General features: G+C 41.7%; 1 protein-coding gene and 1 pseudogene across 1 annotated transcript in view; one reads left to right on the top strand and one right to left on the bottom strand.

Annotated features, from left to right (window-relative positions):
- Positions 1-13,467, top strand: part of MAST4 (microtubule associated serine/threonine kinase family member 4) — an 880,190-nt gene that overhangs the window by 481,243 nt on the left and 385,480 nt on the right. The gene's annotated exons all lie outside the window — the stretch shown is intronic.
- Positions 5,745-13,467, bottom strand: part of LOC102825530 — a 12,778-nt pseudogene continuing 5,055 nt past the window's right edge.

The raw sequence follows: 13,467 nt of genomic DNA, 5'->3' as shown, positions 1-13,467 counted from the left end.
TTGGCCCAGGATCGGACATCGTTTCGTTCTGCTGTGCATGGGGTCGCTATGAGTCGGTTCTGACTCGATGGCACCTGACAACAGCAACAACAACAACATGGTTTGGGTCAGGCGCACCTTTGTCCTCAAGCTGACATCTTTTCTCTTCAATACTTTAAAAAGGTCTTCTGTAGCAGATATCCTTAAAGCAATATGTCATTTGATTTCTTGACTACTGCTTCCGTGAGTGTTGATAGTTGATCCAAAAAGAATGAAGTCCTTAACAAGAAAAGACTAGGATGAAGTATTATGTCTCCCAGAGACTTTTGAGTTGCAGGTAACATAAGATGCTGGTTAAACTGGCTTAGAGAATGTGTTAGTTACTTGCGACTGCCATCTTGAAGTACAAACTGGGTAGTGTAAGGCACAGAGGTTGATAGTCTCAGTTCTGGAGCTTGTTGTTGTTAGGTGCCATTGATTCAACTCTGACTCATAGTGACATCATGCACAATAAAATGAAACACTGCCAAGCCCTGCGCCGTCCTCACAATTGTTGTTATACTTGAGCCTATTGCTGCTGCCGTCTGGCGCCTTGTTGTTCTTAGGTGCCGTCAAGTTAGTTGCTACTCATAGTGACCTTGTGCACAACAGAACAATACGCTACCTAGGCCTGTGCCATCCTTACAATCATTATTCAGCTTGAGCCCATTGCTGCTGCCACTGTGCCAAACCTTGTTTGGGGACCTTCCACTTTTTTGCTTACACTCTATTTTACCAAGTATTATGTCCTTCTCCTGTAACTATTATTGCCTTCCTGAGTTATATGCTTCCTCTTTGCTGTTGTTGGTGTTTTTTTTAAATGCCATTAAGTCAGTTCCAACCTATGTTGTTGTTGTTAATCGAGTCAGTATCGACACATAGTGAAGTTATGTACAGCAGAACAAAACACTATCCTATCCTGGGCCAACGTCACTATTGTTGCCACACTTGAGCCCATTGATGCTGCCACTTTGCCAATCCATCTCGTTGGTGATCTTCCTCTTCTTCTCTGATCCTCCACCTTACCAAATATGATATCCTTCTCCAGTGACTGGTCGCTCCTGACAATATGTCTGAATTATGGACACAATGTGGCAACAATAGTGAGGTTGGCCCAGGATTGGGCAGTGTTTCGTCTTGCTGTGCATAAGGTTGCTATGAGTCGGTACTGACTCGATGGCAGCTAACAACAACAACAATGAGAGCCAAAGTTTGGCCATCTTGGCCTCCAAGAAGCATTCTGGCTTCACTTCTTCCAACACAGATCACTTGGTTCTTTTGGTAGCACACAGCACTTTTCAATATTCTCCTCTATCACCATAACTCAAAAGCATCAATTCTTTTCTGGTCTTCCTTAGTCACTGCCCAGGTTATTGAAAATATGATGGCTTGAGTCAGGTATACCTTAGTCTTCAAGCTGACATCTTTGCTCTTCGACCCTGTACAGGGTTTCTGAGGAGCGGCTGGTGAGCTTGAACCACTGAACTTGCAGTTCAAATGACTTTGCAGTCCAGCATATTAACCCGTAGCACTACACCAGGGCTCCTATTTTCATAGTTGTTGTTGTTGTTAAGTGCTGTTGAGTCAATTCACACCCTTAGCAATCCTGTATAGGGTTTTCAAGGCGTGACTGGTGAGCTTGAACCACAGACCTTGTGATTCAAATGACTTTGCAGTCTGGTACACTAACTCACAGTGCCACACCAGGACTCAAACAACTTTGCAGTCCAGTGCACTAACTCACAGTGCCATACCAGTACTACATTTTCATAGTTGTTGTTGTTGAGTGCCTTCAAGTTCCTCCCCACCCATAACGACTCGACTCGGTATAGGGTTTCCAAGGAGTGACTAGTGAGCTTGAACCACAGACCTTGTGATTCAAATGACTTTGCAGTCTGGTACACTAACTCACAGTGCCACACCAGGACTCCATTTCATAGTTGTTGTTGTTGAATGCCCTTGAGTTGATCCCCACCCATAGTGACCCTGTATAGGGTTCCCAAGGAGTGACTGGTGAGCCTTTACCACCAACCTTGTGATTCAAATGACTTTGTAATCCAGTGCACTAACCTACAGCATCACACCAGAACTCCGTTTTCATAGTTGTTGTTGTTGTTGCTAAGTGCCGTCGAGTCGGTTCCGACCCATAGCGACCCTGTACAGGGTTTCCGAGGCTGTAAATCTTTACGGGAGCAGAACGCCTCATCTTTCTCCCACGGAGCAGCTGGTAGTTTCGAACTGCTGGCCTTAAGGTTTGCAGCCCAATTCGTAACCACTACGCTAGTAGGATAACTTAATGTAAAGATGTGTGTTTTTCCCAGGTGACATTTTTTGTTGTTAAGAACATTCGAGCTCTGTTAGTACATAGTGTTTACAAGTCGGGCTGCTAACCTCAAGGTCTTATCTTATTCATGAAAGGTAGTTCTTTCCCAGGAACCTTAAGGAAACATTATTTTGTTTTTCATTTGTATAGGCTGGGTTACATGTCGTCCTGAACCAATCACTTTGGCTAAAGCAATGGGCATTGTTATTAGCTTCATTTAGAGTTTAGCTTTGAGGCTAAAGGTAATGTCAGTTTCACAACATTTAGTTATCAGGAATAATGGGGAACTCTGCTGGCTGAGGAACTATGCTTATTTCCTTAAAGAAAACTGACGCCTCCTGTTATGTTCTTACATACTTTGAAAAGACATTTATTCCAGAACTTTCCAAACTATTCTGGACAGTAAATGAAGTTCTTTGTTCCTGTTGCCTGGCATAGCACCTGTCATATATATAATGGCTGAAAAATGTGTGTCTGAATAAAGGTGTCCCATTTTACTTACTTCACTTTCCAAATGTGTCCCTTGCCCTCACTCTTGGCAAATGATTTTGTCTTCTGCATTAACTAAATTACAGAAATCCTAGGGAATTTACAGTTTTACTTTACTATACAAGGGGGCTTCAAAAAGTTTGTGTGAAAATGGAATGAAAAGCTAATAGAACTTTCCCAGGAACTACTTTTCCACTCTCATATTTCAAAAGTCCTTGTGTACATTCATACACTTTTTTCATGTTTAGAAGAGACGCTTCTCTCTCTTTTCATTGTCAATTCATCCCAACCCCCGTATTAATTTACATTCCTTCTCCATTTTTTGCAATAGGGCAGAAGGAAAACAAAAAGAACTAGGATTGAATGATCAAAGTTTAAATTTTGATTCCAACATCTCATGGCTTTGTGACAATATTATAGTTGCCAGTCTCCTCTGGAGTTTCCCTAGGATGAATTGAGTATCCTGCCGGCAGCTAGTTGTTTATGTTTGGAAGCTCATAGACTCTGCTTAGGATAAAGTTTTACAAGACTAAAATGATATTGTTTTGTGTCATCAAATTGGTTCCAACCCGTAACGATGCTGTACTACAGAATAGAAGTCATCCATAGGATTTTCTAGCCCTGGTAGTATAGTTGGTTATGAGTTGGGCTATTTATTAATCACAAGATTAACAATTTGAATCTACCAGCTCCTAGGGAGAAAGATGAAGCTTTCTGCTCCAGTTACTGCCTCGGAAACCCTACACAGGGTTGCTGTGAGTCAGACCACCAATCTCTATGAGAGCAGATTGCCAGATCTTTTCTCCCTGTGGAGCCTCCACTGGTTTTGAACTACCTATCTTTTGGTTAGCAGCCAAGATGTGAATCATTGCATTCCCAGGGCTCCATAAAAGCTGTCACACATCATGTGACTCAGAAATGTTGTCTATTTATGAAAGGGCTTATGAGACCAATGCCAAAGACTTGGTGATGCTAGCTCTTCATTTGGTTTACAAAGAAAACATCAACTTGGAAAGAAAGGAAGAAGGTAGTTATTTTCTTTTGTTTTCAAAGCAAGTAGAGATGTGGTTCTAAACAATACACTTTACAGAAAAATAAAACACCAGGCTTTTTGAATGTACTGTTAATGGTTTATTTTATTTAACTTTACTATTATATCAAAATATATTGTTTATTATACTGTAGTTACTATATATTAAATAGAATGAAGTAAAACCTACAAGAAGCAAGGCTTTTGAGAACTCATATCCCACTGCATATTCCCTACTTGGGATTTTACTGGTTTTTTAGAGGCTGAGCAGTTTGAATTCTCAGGCTTCTCTGTAGAGATCTGTCTTCTGCTTCATAGCTTTTTGGGCAGAAAGCTGTTACCGAATGGTAGACAGATGTTGTAAACGGTTTTTAGGATTTACTAGCCCTGGTAGCATAGTTGGTTATGAGTTGGGCTACTAATCACAAGGTCAACAGTTCAAATACAGGTTGTTTGAATTGTCTTATGTTCCTATTCAGAACCAAGCCTTCATGTAAGATCTGATTCTCTGGTGTGACTTTTTCAGTCCTTTTTTTGTGCCATCACAAGTTTATTCAGAATATGAGGCCAGAAAAACAGGGCTGTAAGCATTTCTGTAGGAGACCCAATTCGCGAGAACTATACCCCTAACTTATTTTATACTTTCTTGGATAGGGACAATTCCATTTTGGATATCCTTCCTTGCCTTGCAAGAAACTCTGGTGGTTCAGTGGTTGAGCATTTGGCTGTGATGCAGACTGTCAGTGGTTCGAATTCATTGACTGCTTTTTGGGAGAAAGTTGTAGTAGTCTGTTTCTGTAAAGATTTACAGCCTTGGTAACCTATAGGTCAGCTCTCTTCTGTCCTATAGGTCACTATAAGTCAGAATTAACTTGACACCGGTGAGGTTTTCTGATTTATTTTTCTTTGTGCTACAACATTTGCCATTTGCAAAGGAAATAACAAAAACCCTGAAATTTCTCACCTGTAATAACCACCTAAAGAAAGAAAGCCATAAAGAAAAACATAAAGGCAAACAGTGTATGTAGACTAACAGTTGTTGTTAAGTGCCATGGAGTTGATTCTGACTCATAGCAATCCTGTATAGAGGGCAAGAGTTGTTACTGGTGGATTTGAACTACTGACCTTGTCATTAACTGTTCAGTGTTTATCTTACAGTGCCATACCAATAGCTCTTGGTGGTAGTGGTGGTGGTTGTATGCCTTCCTTAAGGAAACTTGAAGTACTAACCTCTGATTAACAGTGCATACAAACAACTTGCTTTGTACCTCTCTAGGGGTGGGGATCAGGCATTGGTGTTTTCAAAAGCTCCCTGGTTGATGTTAATGTATAGAATGGGTTCAGAACCACTTCCTGAGCAGAAATATTCTCACCCCTTTATTCTCTGTCTCCTGTTAGCATTTACACATTCAAGTTACATGGTATAATCTTGCACCTGGTGGTAATGTGTGTGTGTGTGAGTGAGTGAGTGAGAGTGAGTGCATGTATGTGTGTTTCCCCAGCCAGATTTTCAATGTGTTTCATGTTGCTTCTTCCTTGTATGTCTCTGACAGCGCCCGGTATACTGCTTCATACATTCAGACTCTCACTAAGTGCCCTTTGAACTCTCTTCATAAATGAATGGTTTGTCTGTCAGTGCAGAGCACTTGAAGCAACCCTCAGTAATGGGGAGAGGCCACCAATGGCTAATTGAGAAATGATGAAACTGGGGAAGTCCATACATTCTATACCTAATGGTTGTGTGCTGGGCATTGTCAGCTGCTTGTTGCTGGGGCTTTTTCTTTCTTTCTTTCTTTCTTTTCTTTCTTTTCTTTCTTTCTTTCTTCATGTGCTCAGTGGGAGGTAGGGAGGGAGGCGGCTTTATTTGCCTTTTCTGTAATTCATTTACCTCAGGTAGAACTCCAGCTCCTTGCTCTGCACACAGACGGTAATGCACGCAAGGAGCTTGTCCTGTTGAAACTGCTCTTCCAGGAGACTGCTTGATGTTCACATGCTTTTCCATTTCATCACATTTTTTTTTCCCTGAATTTTCTTTGATCACTTTTTGTTTAATATCTCTTCTTCTTCAGGAGTCAGTTTGGCTCCCTTCTTGCGTCCCAGAGGACCTGCATAGTGGGACCCATACCACTGCCGGTACAGTGTACTGTCAACAAGCATGATGTGGTGCTTTACCAGGGTGTTGGTGTGGACCAGCTCATGTTTGGATGTGTTGTACACAACATCAATGATTTTTGGTTTGCAAGTACAAGACTCAGAGTCCCAGGAGAAGTTTCCCACGTCCAGCCTTAGACCTAGTACTTCTTGTTACCTCCTCTAACATACTGTGTGTATGTGGCGGTTGCCAATCTTAGTGTTGGCAGCTGGGCATCCCATGTCATACATTGGCTTCTTGTGGTAGGGCTTTCTTTGGTTCTCTGTCGTGTGGCACTTGTGTCAGTTGTCCTGGGAGGTGCCTTAAGGGACAGCTGGCACAAGAACTAGAGCTTTTTTTTTTTTTTTAAGAGTAGGGTAAGCAGGTTACCCAACTTCTAAATCCCTTTCCTTTTTGAGAGGAACTCCTAAAATGTGTCTTGGCAGGTAAACTTCACCTTTCTCCTTGTTTATGAAAGAAGTCCAACAGCCCCATTTCCTGCTCTCTGGGTAGCAGAGGCTGAGCCATGGATGTGATTAAGCAGTTAGGGAATGGAACTAGCCAGAAGTGACAACATAAAGGTGTGGGGACCGCTAGAGATCCTTCCTGGAGTTGGGAATTCAGCTCTAGAGGTCTCCTAACTGGACTGTTTCCCTGAGCTTTTTGCGCTTAGATTTAATTCCTTGAAGCCTGTTTTGTGATCCTGGATGCCCAAGTATCCTGTGCCCCCCGTAGATCATTTTTGTTTGTTAACGGCATTCAGTGTCTGTTGTGTGTACTGTTGCACATTGTTTAAAATATGTGGGGTTGTGCTTTCACTTCCAGACCCTAAGTGTTGAAGTGTCTCTGAGCCTGAATCCTGCTGTACTTCTGTCCCTGTGTAGACCTCCCTTTTTCATTTCATCAGTCCCATAGTTTACATATCATCTGTGTGCTATTGGTCTCCGGAGGGTGCAAACCGTAATGCCCTCAGCTTCTAACCAAAGGTTGGAGATTCAAGTCATCGCAGAGGCATTTCATAAGAAAGGCCTGGTTAGCTACTTTTGAAAAATCAACCATTGAAAACCACAGGGAGCACAGTCCTACAGTAACGTACATGACTTGCCATTAGAAACATCTCAGCAGCATCTGGATTATAAACTGATGACTCAGAGTCTTTCTCCAGCTCTGACCTCTCTTCCTGGACCCAGACTCATATGTCCAACCTCATATTGGGATATGTAAACTGGGAATTTCGACTGTTGTTGTTGTGAAGTACTGTCAAATCGGTTCCAACTCATAGCAACCCTGTATGGAGTTTCTGAGGAGCTGCTGGTGAGTTTAGCACACTGACTTTGTAGTCAGAGTGCTTATCCAACAGCACCACATAGGCTAACATTGCCAAAAAACTGTTGTTGTTTTAACCCCTGTCCTTCTCGAAAAACGAAATCTCCTTGAACTCAGGTCCATAGAGTTTTTTTTTAAAAGTAGGGCAAGCAGGTTATCCAACTTCCAAATCCCCTTCCTCTTTTTTTTTTTTTTTTTTTATTTTATTGTGAATTATATGATAGTTTACATGGGAGGACATTAGCTTTACATTCATCCTATAGTATATCATTTCATTGCCATGGTTACAGTCCCCTTCATGCATCATCAACCAGCCAAAGGGTATACCCTACAAGCCTGCCCCCTGGTCGTCAGCACACAGCCCCTCTCCCTCTCTGGGTCTAGAGTCCCCAGCCACTCTATCTCTCCATGTCCTTGTCTCTGCCTCCATCTCTGGCATCACTGCTTCTCTGGGTAGGATCCCACACTCCTCTCTTCCCCCTTGATGGTCCCAGGGACATCTGCTACTGGACTGCACAGTCAACCACTCCCCTCCTTTTGCTACAAATTGTCTACCTTTACATTTCCAACCCTCACAATTAGTCCTGATAACAGTTACTCACTATTGTACCACAAGGGACCTATCCCCATCTCCTTTCATCAGCCCCACCCAGACAGATTGGATGCTACTCAGTGGAGATTCTACCTTCCTCTGTGCTCTCTGGATATAGGCTCCCTCTTGAAAGCTTGTAAGCCAGTCATTTCTTGCCTTTGTAGCTCCCCTATTTTGGGTAGCCAATGTTCAAGTTCCCCATCCCTGACTACTCTGTGTATGGAGGGGGTGGGAATGATCCTCGCTGTAAAGATTTGTTCCCTCTTTTGAGCTACTGCATCCATATGTGTAGGTCAAGTTCATCAAATTGTATCAGATTATTCTTTTTTTGCAAGTGTGGGTGTTCTTGTGCATATGCCCTCTCTTCTTATCAGCTGGACGCTTCACTCTCTACTCTAGTCCTCTGTGGCTATGCCACTGACTCTGGGCCCAAGAGTCCCTAGGTCTTGCCACACTGCTGGCCAACCAGGTCTCCACCCAGGTTCACAGGGGTCTATTGAACATTGTAGGGCTTATCTTGCAGCTTCATTGCTGTTTTTCCCTCACTTCACCTTATTGGTGACAAATGTGGTCATCATACAGAGCGCATGTCTCCTCGCGTATTCCCATTGAGTCTTAGTTTTGGAAGAGGGTTTGCTCTGAGGATACCCAACCACTTGTCTTGATGTCTCCTGGGCTAGCAACTTGGTTGTTCTTGTAGTAATCTGTCAGACTGCCGTTATTGTTTTGTATTTATCCTGTTGGTCTTTTTTTCAAGAAGTATCTTCTGTTCTTATAGCCGCTCCAAGCTAGTCTACTTGTTCTTTCAAATGGAAATTTCCCACCTCAGAAGATTCTGGATTGCTGTTCAGGATTCCACCTATGGTCTTATGTAATTTAGAGGCTCCGCAGGAAGCCTCCTTCACTGGGCACAGTGTAGCCCCATTTTAGGTATTCCAATCAGTTATAGGCTGAAGACAGACTTACAAGCTTTGTATGGTGATATTTCTGGCTATTCCTTTCTTTCCCCCTCAAGTGTCTATTTTTTAATGGTATGCCAGGGAAACCAAGATTCAAAAGACAGCCAAGCATCTTAACATTATTTCCCTCCTTTTGCCCATTCCAACCATGTCTCAATCCCTATGTCACTGATCCCTGTTGTTCCAAGGTTGTGCATACATCATTATTTACTTCTGTCCCACTTAGTCTATGCAAACCTGCGTAATTGTTTTTCCATCTGCCTTGTTCTTCCATTCCCCTCCCCCTTCTTAAGTATTGCCCCCCTCTAGCCTCCCTTCCTTTTAGAAAGGAGATCTCAAAATGTATAAAATTTTGTAAAAACAATTCTCAAATCTGACTTCTTCTCACTATATGACTGGTCCTTACCACATTCTTTTATTACCTTGTTGTTGTTGTTAAGTGCCATTGAGTCAGTTCTGAATCATAGCAACCCTGTAGAGGGTTTTGAAGGAGTATCTGGTTGGTGGGTTTGAAATCCAGACATTGAGTTTAGCGGTCCAGTGCTTTTCCTACAGTGCCAAACCATGATTCTATGATTTATATGTATATATGTTGTTGTTCTGGTAGCATAGTGGTTACGAATTGGGCTGCGAGCTGCAAGCTCAGCAGTTCAAAACTACCAGCTGTTCCGTGGGAGAAAGATGAGGTGTTCGGCTCCCGTAAAGATTTACAGCCTCGGAAACCCTGTACAGGGTCGCTATGAGTCGGAACCGACTCTACGGCACACATCAACAACAACAACATGTTGTTGTTAAGTGCTGTTGAGTTGGTTCCAACTCATAGCGATCCTATATAGGGTTTCAAAAGAGTAACTGGTGAGTTTGAACTGCCATCCTTGCAATTCAAACTGACCTTGCAGTCCAGTGCTTCTTCCGACAGTACACACCAGGACTCCATATATTGTTGTTGTTAAGAGCTGTCAAGTCACCAACTCATAGTGACCCTATTTTACACAGAGAACACGTCATCCTTCTCCATATATATGTATATATATATATATATATGTATATATATATGTATATGTATATTAGTGTGTATATGTAATTTTAAGGAGCTCTGGTAGCATAGTGGTTACAAATTGGGCTGCGAACCTTAAGGTTGGTACTTCGAAACTACCAGCTGTTCCTTGGGAGAAAGATGAGGCTTTCTGCTCCCATAAAGATTTACACCCTTGGAAACCCTGTACAAGGTCGCTGTGAATTGGTTCCAATTCCATGGCACATAACCACCACCACCACCATATGTAATTTTATTTATTTTCTTGTTGGGAATACACACAATGAACTATACACCAAATCAAGATTCTCCTTGTATAAATCAGTGACATCATTTACATTCTTCAGGTTTTGCAGCCATTCTCAGACTTGTTTCTTTGCTGCTCCTCCCCTGTAACAGAACTCAGGACTAAGCTTTCTATTTAATCTTTTGAGTTGCCATTGTCAATCTGATCCCACATAGAGTACACATAGTCCTTAACAGAGCACATTGGCCAAAGCAGACATCTTTTCACTAGTTAAACTCTTGTTTGGTTTTAAGCAAACCTCAGGGGATATTTTCGGTTTAAGATTTAAAGATTCACACAAAACAATAGCTCCAGGGATTCATCCAGCCTCCGTGGCTCCAGAATGTTAGGAGTCACTGAGAATTTGAAATCCCGAATCACTACAGATATTATTGGGAGTTCTTCTGCACATCTTTCTCTTTTACAATGATAATTTGCCCATCAGAAAGAGAATGGTCCAGAGATGATTTAAATAAATGTGTCATGTGTAGCCATCCGGTTTTGTGTCTGTATACTGTTAAAAAGGGGAGTCATGGTGTGTGATGTAGGATCTCCACTAGAAGGCGAATTGAACCGACAAGGCTCCTTGAAAGTCCTATACAGGGTCACTGAGTCAGAAGTGACTTGACAGCATTTAACAACAGTTTCTAAAAGGAGCTCTGGAAGCAGAGTATGTTATGAGTTTGACTGCTACCTGCAAGGTCATCAGTTCAAATCTACGAGCAGCTTCATGGGAGAAAGGTGAGGCTTTCTGCTCCTGTAAAGGTTTACAGCCTCAGAAACCCTATACAGGGTTACTATGAGTTGGAACCGACTCCACGACACATCATCACAACCACCATATATGGTTAAATACTTATCAAGTACTGTAAATACATTAAGATTACCACTGTGGAAATTGCTTATACATAAACATCACTGCAGTTTTCTCTGCTTTCTTCATGAATGAAACATGAAACATCTCCTCATGAGGCCAAAGCTTAGCTAAGGGCCATGTCCGCCCCCCACCCCTCATCCTCATACTCTGCATGAATTCCCTTCCTGGGTTTGAGTGACCCTTGGATACCTTCAGTCTTATAAAGGAATCTCAAGAAAACAGGGTTCTTCAAATAAATAGTTATCATTTAATATTGATTTTCAGTATAAACATTTGATTGTTAGTGACTTTATAAAGGGGCAGAGGATATGAGAATATCAAGCAAATAAAGATAGACAATAACTCCAAAAATATTTGAAGTTCCTGAATAATCAGTATGACTGAAAACATATTTTCAGATTTTAATCCCTAAGTATCTTTTTATGAATTTCTTTAGTCCTGCAATAATTAAGAATTCATGTATTGCTTAGTTCAGATGATGTTTCTTGCCTCCCCACCCCCCCACCCCTTCTTCCCTTCTCTGATTTCTGTTTGACACACTGTATTTTTAACACATATTCCTCGTATATTAAGCACAAGCCTTGCTTTATGATCCAGACTCATATTACATGTCTTATCTGACCACTATGTGTTAGTGACCTTCTCTTGACATTAGCAGAATAGAATGAGGACACACACACAAAGTACCACAGGGGCTCTGGCAGTGAAATGCCTAGATGCTATTCATTTGCCTCTGATCAGTGCAGATTTATCAGCAAGTGGGACCCATACATTAGGACAGTACCACTCCTTGCTCAGTCTGCAGCTACTGTTCAGAAGGTCTTGGCCACAGCACATTCATTTCACTCACTTTATTACCATCACATCTGATTCCAATTTGCTCCCAAATTGAGTTTCCAGTTCCGAGCCTGACATTCAAGCCTTCAGGTGGATTAGCTCCTTCGCTTTGGTTAGCGTGGTAGCTTCAGGTCAGTTGACAGTGGCCTATTAAATGTCCTCTGCTCTTCATCTTGGAATTGTGCCTGCTGTCCTGTTGGGCAGCAGGGCTGGGTTACCCACCATAACCTTTCTCCTTGTTTAGAACTCATCATTCTAGACCCACTGGATTGACTTCTGATTAACAAGAGAGTTAGTTTTTATCCCTTAGCTTGCTGTTTCAGCAGCTTTTTGTCAGTGCAAAGCAGTCAGCTTTATAGTCAGTTGATAGAATATTACCGATGGGACTCTTTGGGACCATCCTTTGGGCCTTTTTTCTCTTGTATCTTTTGAGCAATTTATTTGCCTGTAGAACTGGTTTGTTTGTTTGTTTATTGATGACAGCACCCCAAACACCCTTTCTTTCTCCCTATATTATTATCTTATCAACTTTATGAATAGAGTAGTATATATCCACATGGAGCCTGTGCTTTTTGCTACACAGTAGGTCTCAATGGCTCCTTTCTAAAGGAAACAACCTGGTGAACTATTACTTCTAGAAGTTTCTTTAAAAAAAAAAAAATCCTGAATACAAAACTGATTTCTCAGTACTCTTTATAACCTGTGATACACATATGGAAAATTACTTGGTTTTCAGTATATATTTCAGTTCTTAAGGAAAACTGTTTTGGTCAGAGACTACTCCCTTGTCATTGGAGTCTTTAGTAATTGAAGGTGTATTTAGTTATGTGCAGGATCAGGGAACCAAGTTCAGCACACACTATAATTTCTTGGGGTCTAATTAAGGATTAGACTTCTGGTGTGGTGCTGTAGAATAATCACTGGATTCCAAGGTCAGTTTGAACCACAAGGTTGGTAGTTCAAACTCACCAGCCACTCCTCAGAAATGTAAATAGGGCTTGATGACACTTAACAACAACCACCACAGAAATGTAAATAGGGCTTGACAACACTTAACAACAACAACCAAGGATTAAATAAAAACAAAACAAGGCAATAAAGCTCTTCCCCACTGAGCCCCACAGCCTTTGAAAAGACAGTGTTATCTATTGGGAGGAGAAGGAAGACTCCATTCCTAATGCAGCTGCTGGTTCATCATGCTATTAAAAAGTGCTATGATTATTACATCTCTGTATCAAAATATATTTGCTAGTCGGAGTCCTGGTGTGACACTGTAGGATAAGCACTGGACTGCTAACCACACGGTTGGTGGTTCAAACCCACCAGTCGTTCCTCCACAATCCTGTTCAAGATTGCTATGAGTCAGAACCAACTTGATGTCGCTTAGCCACAGCAACAACAACAATGAATATGTCAGTCATCATGAGTTTAAAGCAGATGCACAGAGCCTTCCTTCCGCCCTGGTCTATTGCTCTTGAGTCCATTTACTATAAACTGCACTGGATTGTAGTGTACTGTTTAGAATAAAAATCTGAGGCCACTGTATGCAGCAAACACTTAAGG

This window comes from Chrysochloris asiatica, unplaced genomic scaffold (assembly GCF_000296735.1).
Source record: "Chrysochloris asiatica unplaced genomic scaffold, ChrAsi1.0 scaffold00157, whole genome shotgun sequence".
In the NCBI taxonomy this organism is placed as follows: domain Eukaryota; kingdom Metazoa; phylum Chordata; class Mammalia; order Afrosoricida; family Chrysochloridae; genus Chrysochloris; species Chrysochloris asiatica.
The sequence above is the reverse complement of the archived record's forward strand: the minus strand, read 5'-3'. Positions and strand labels throughout refer to the sequence as shown.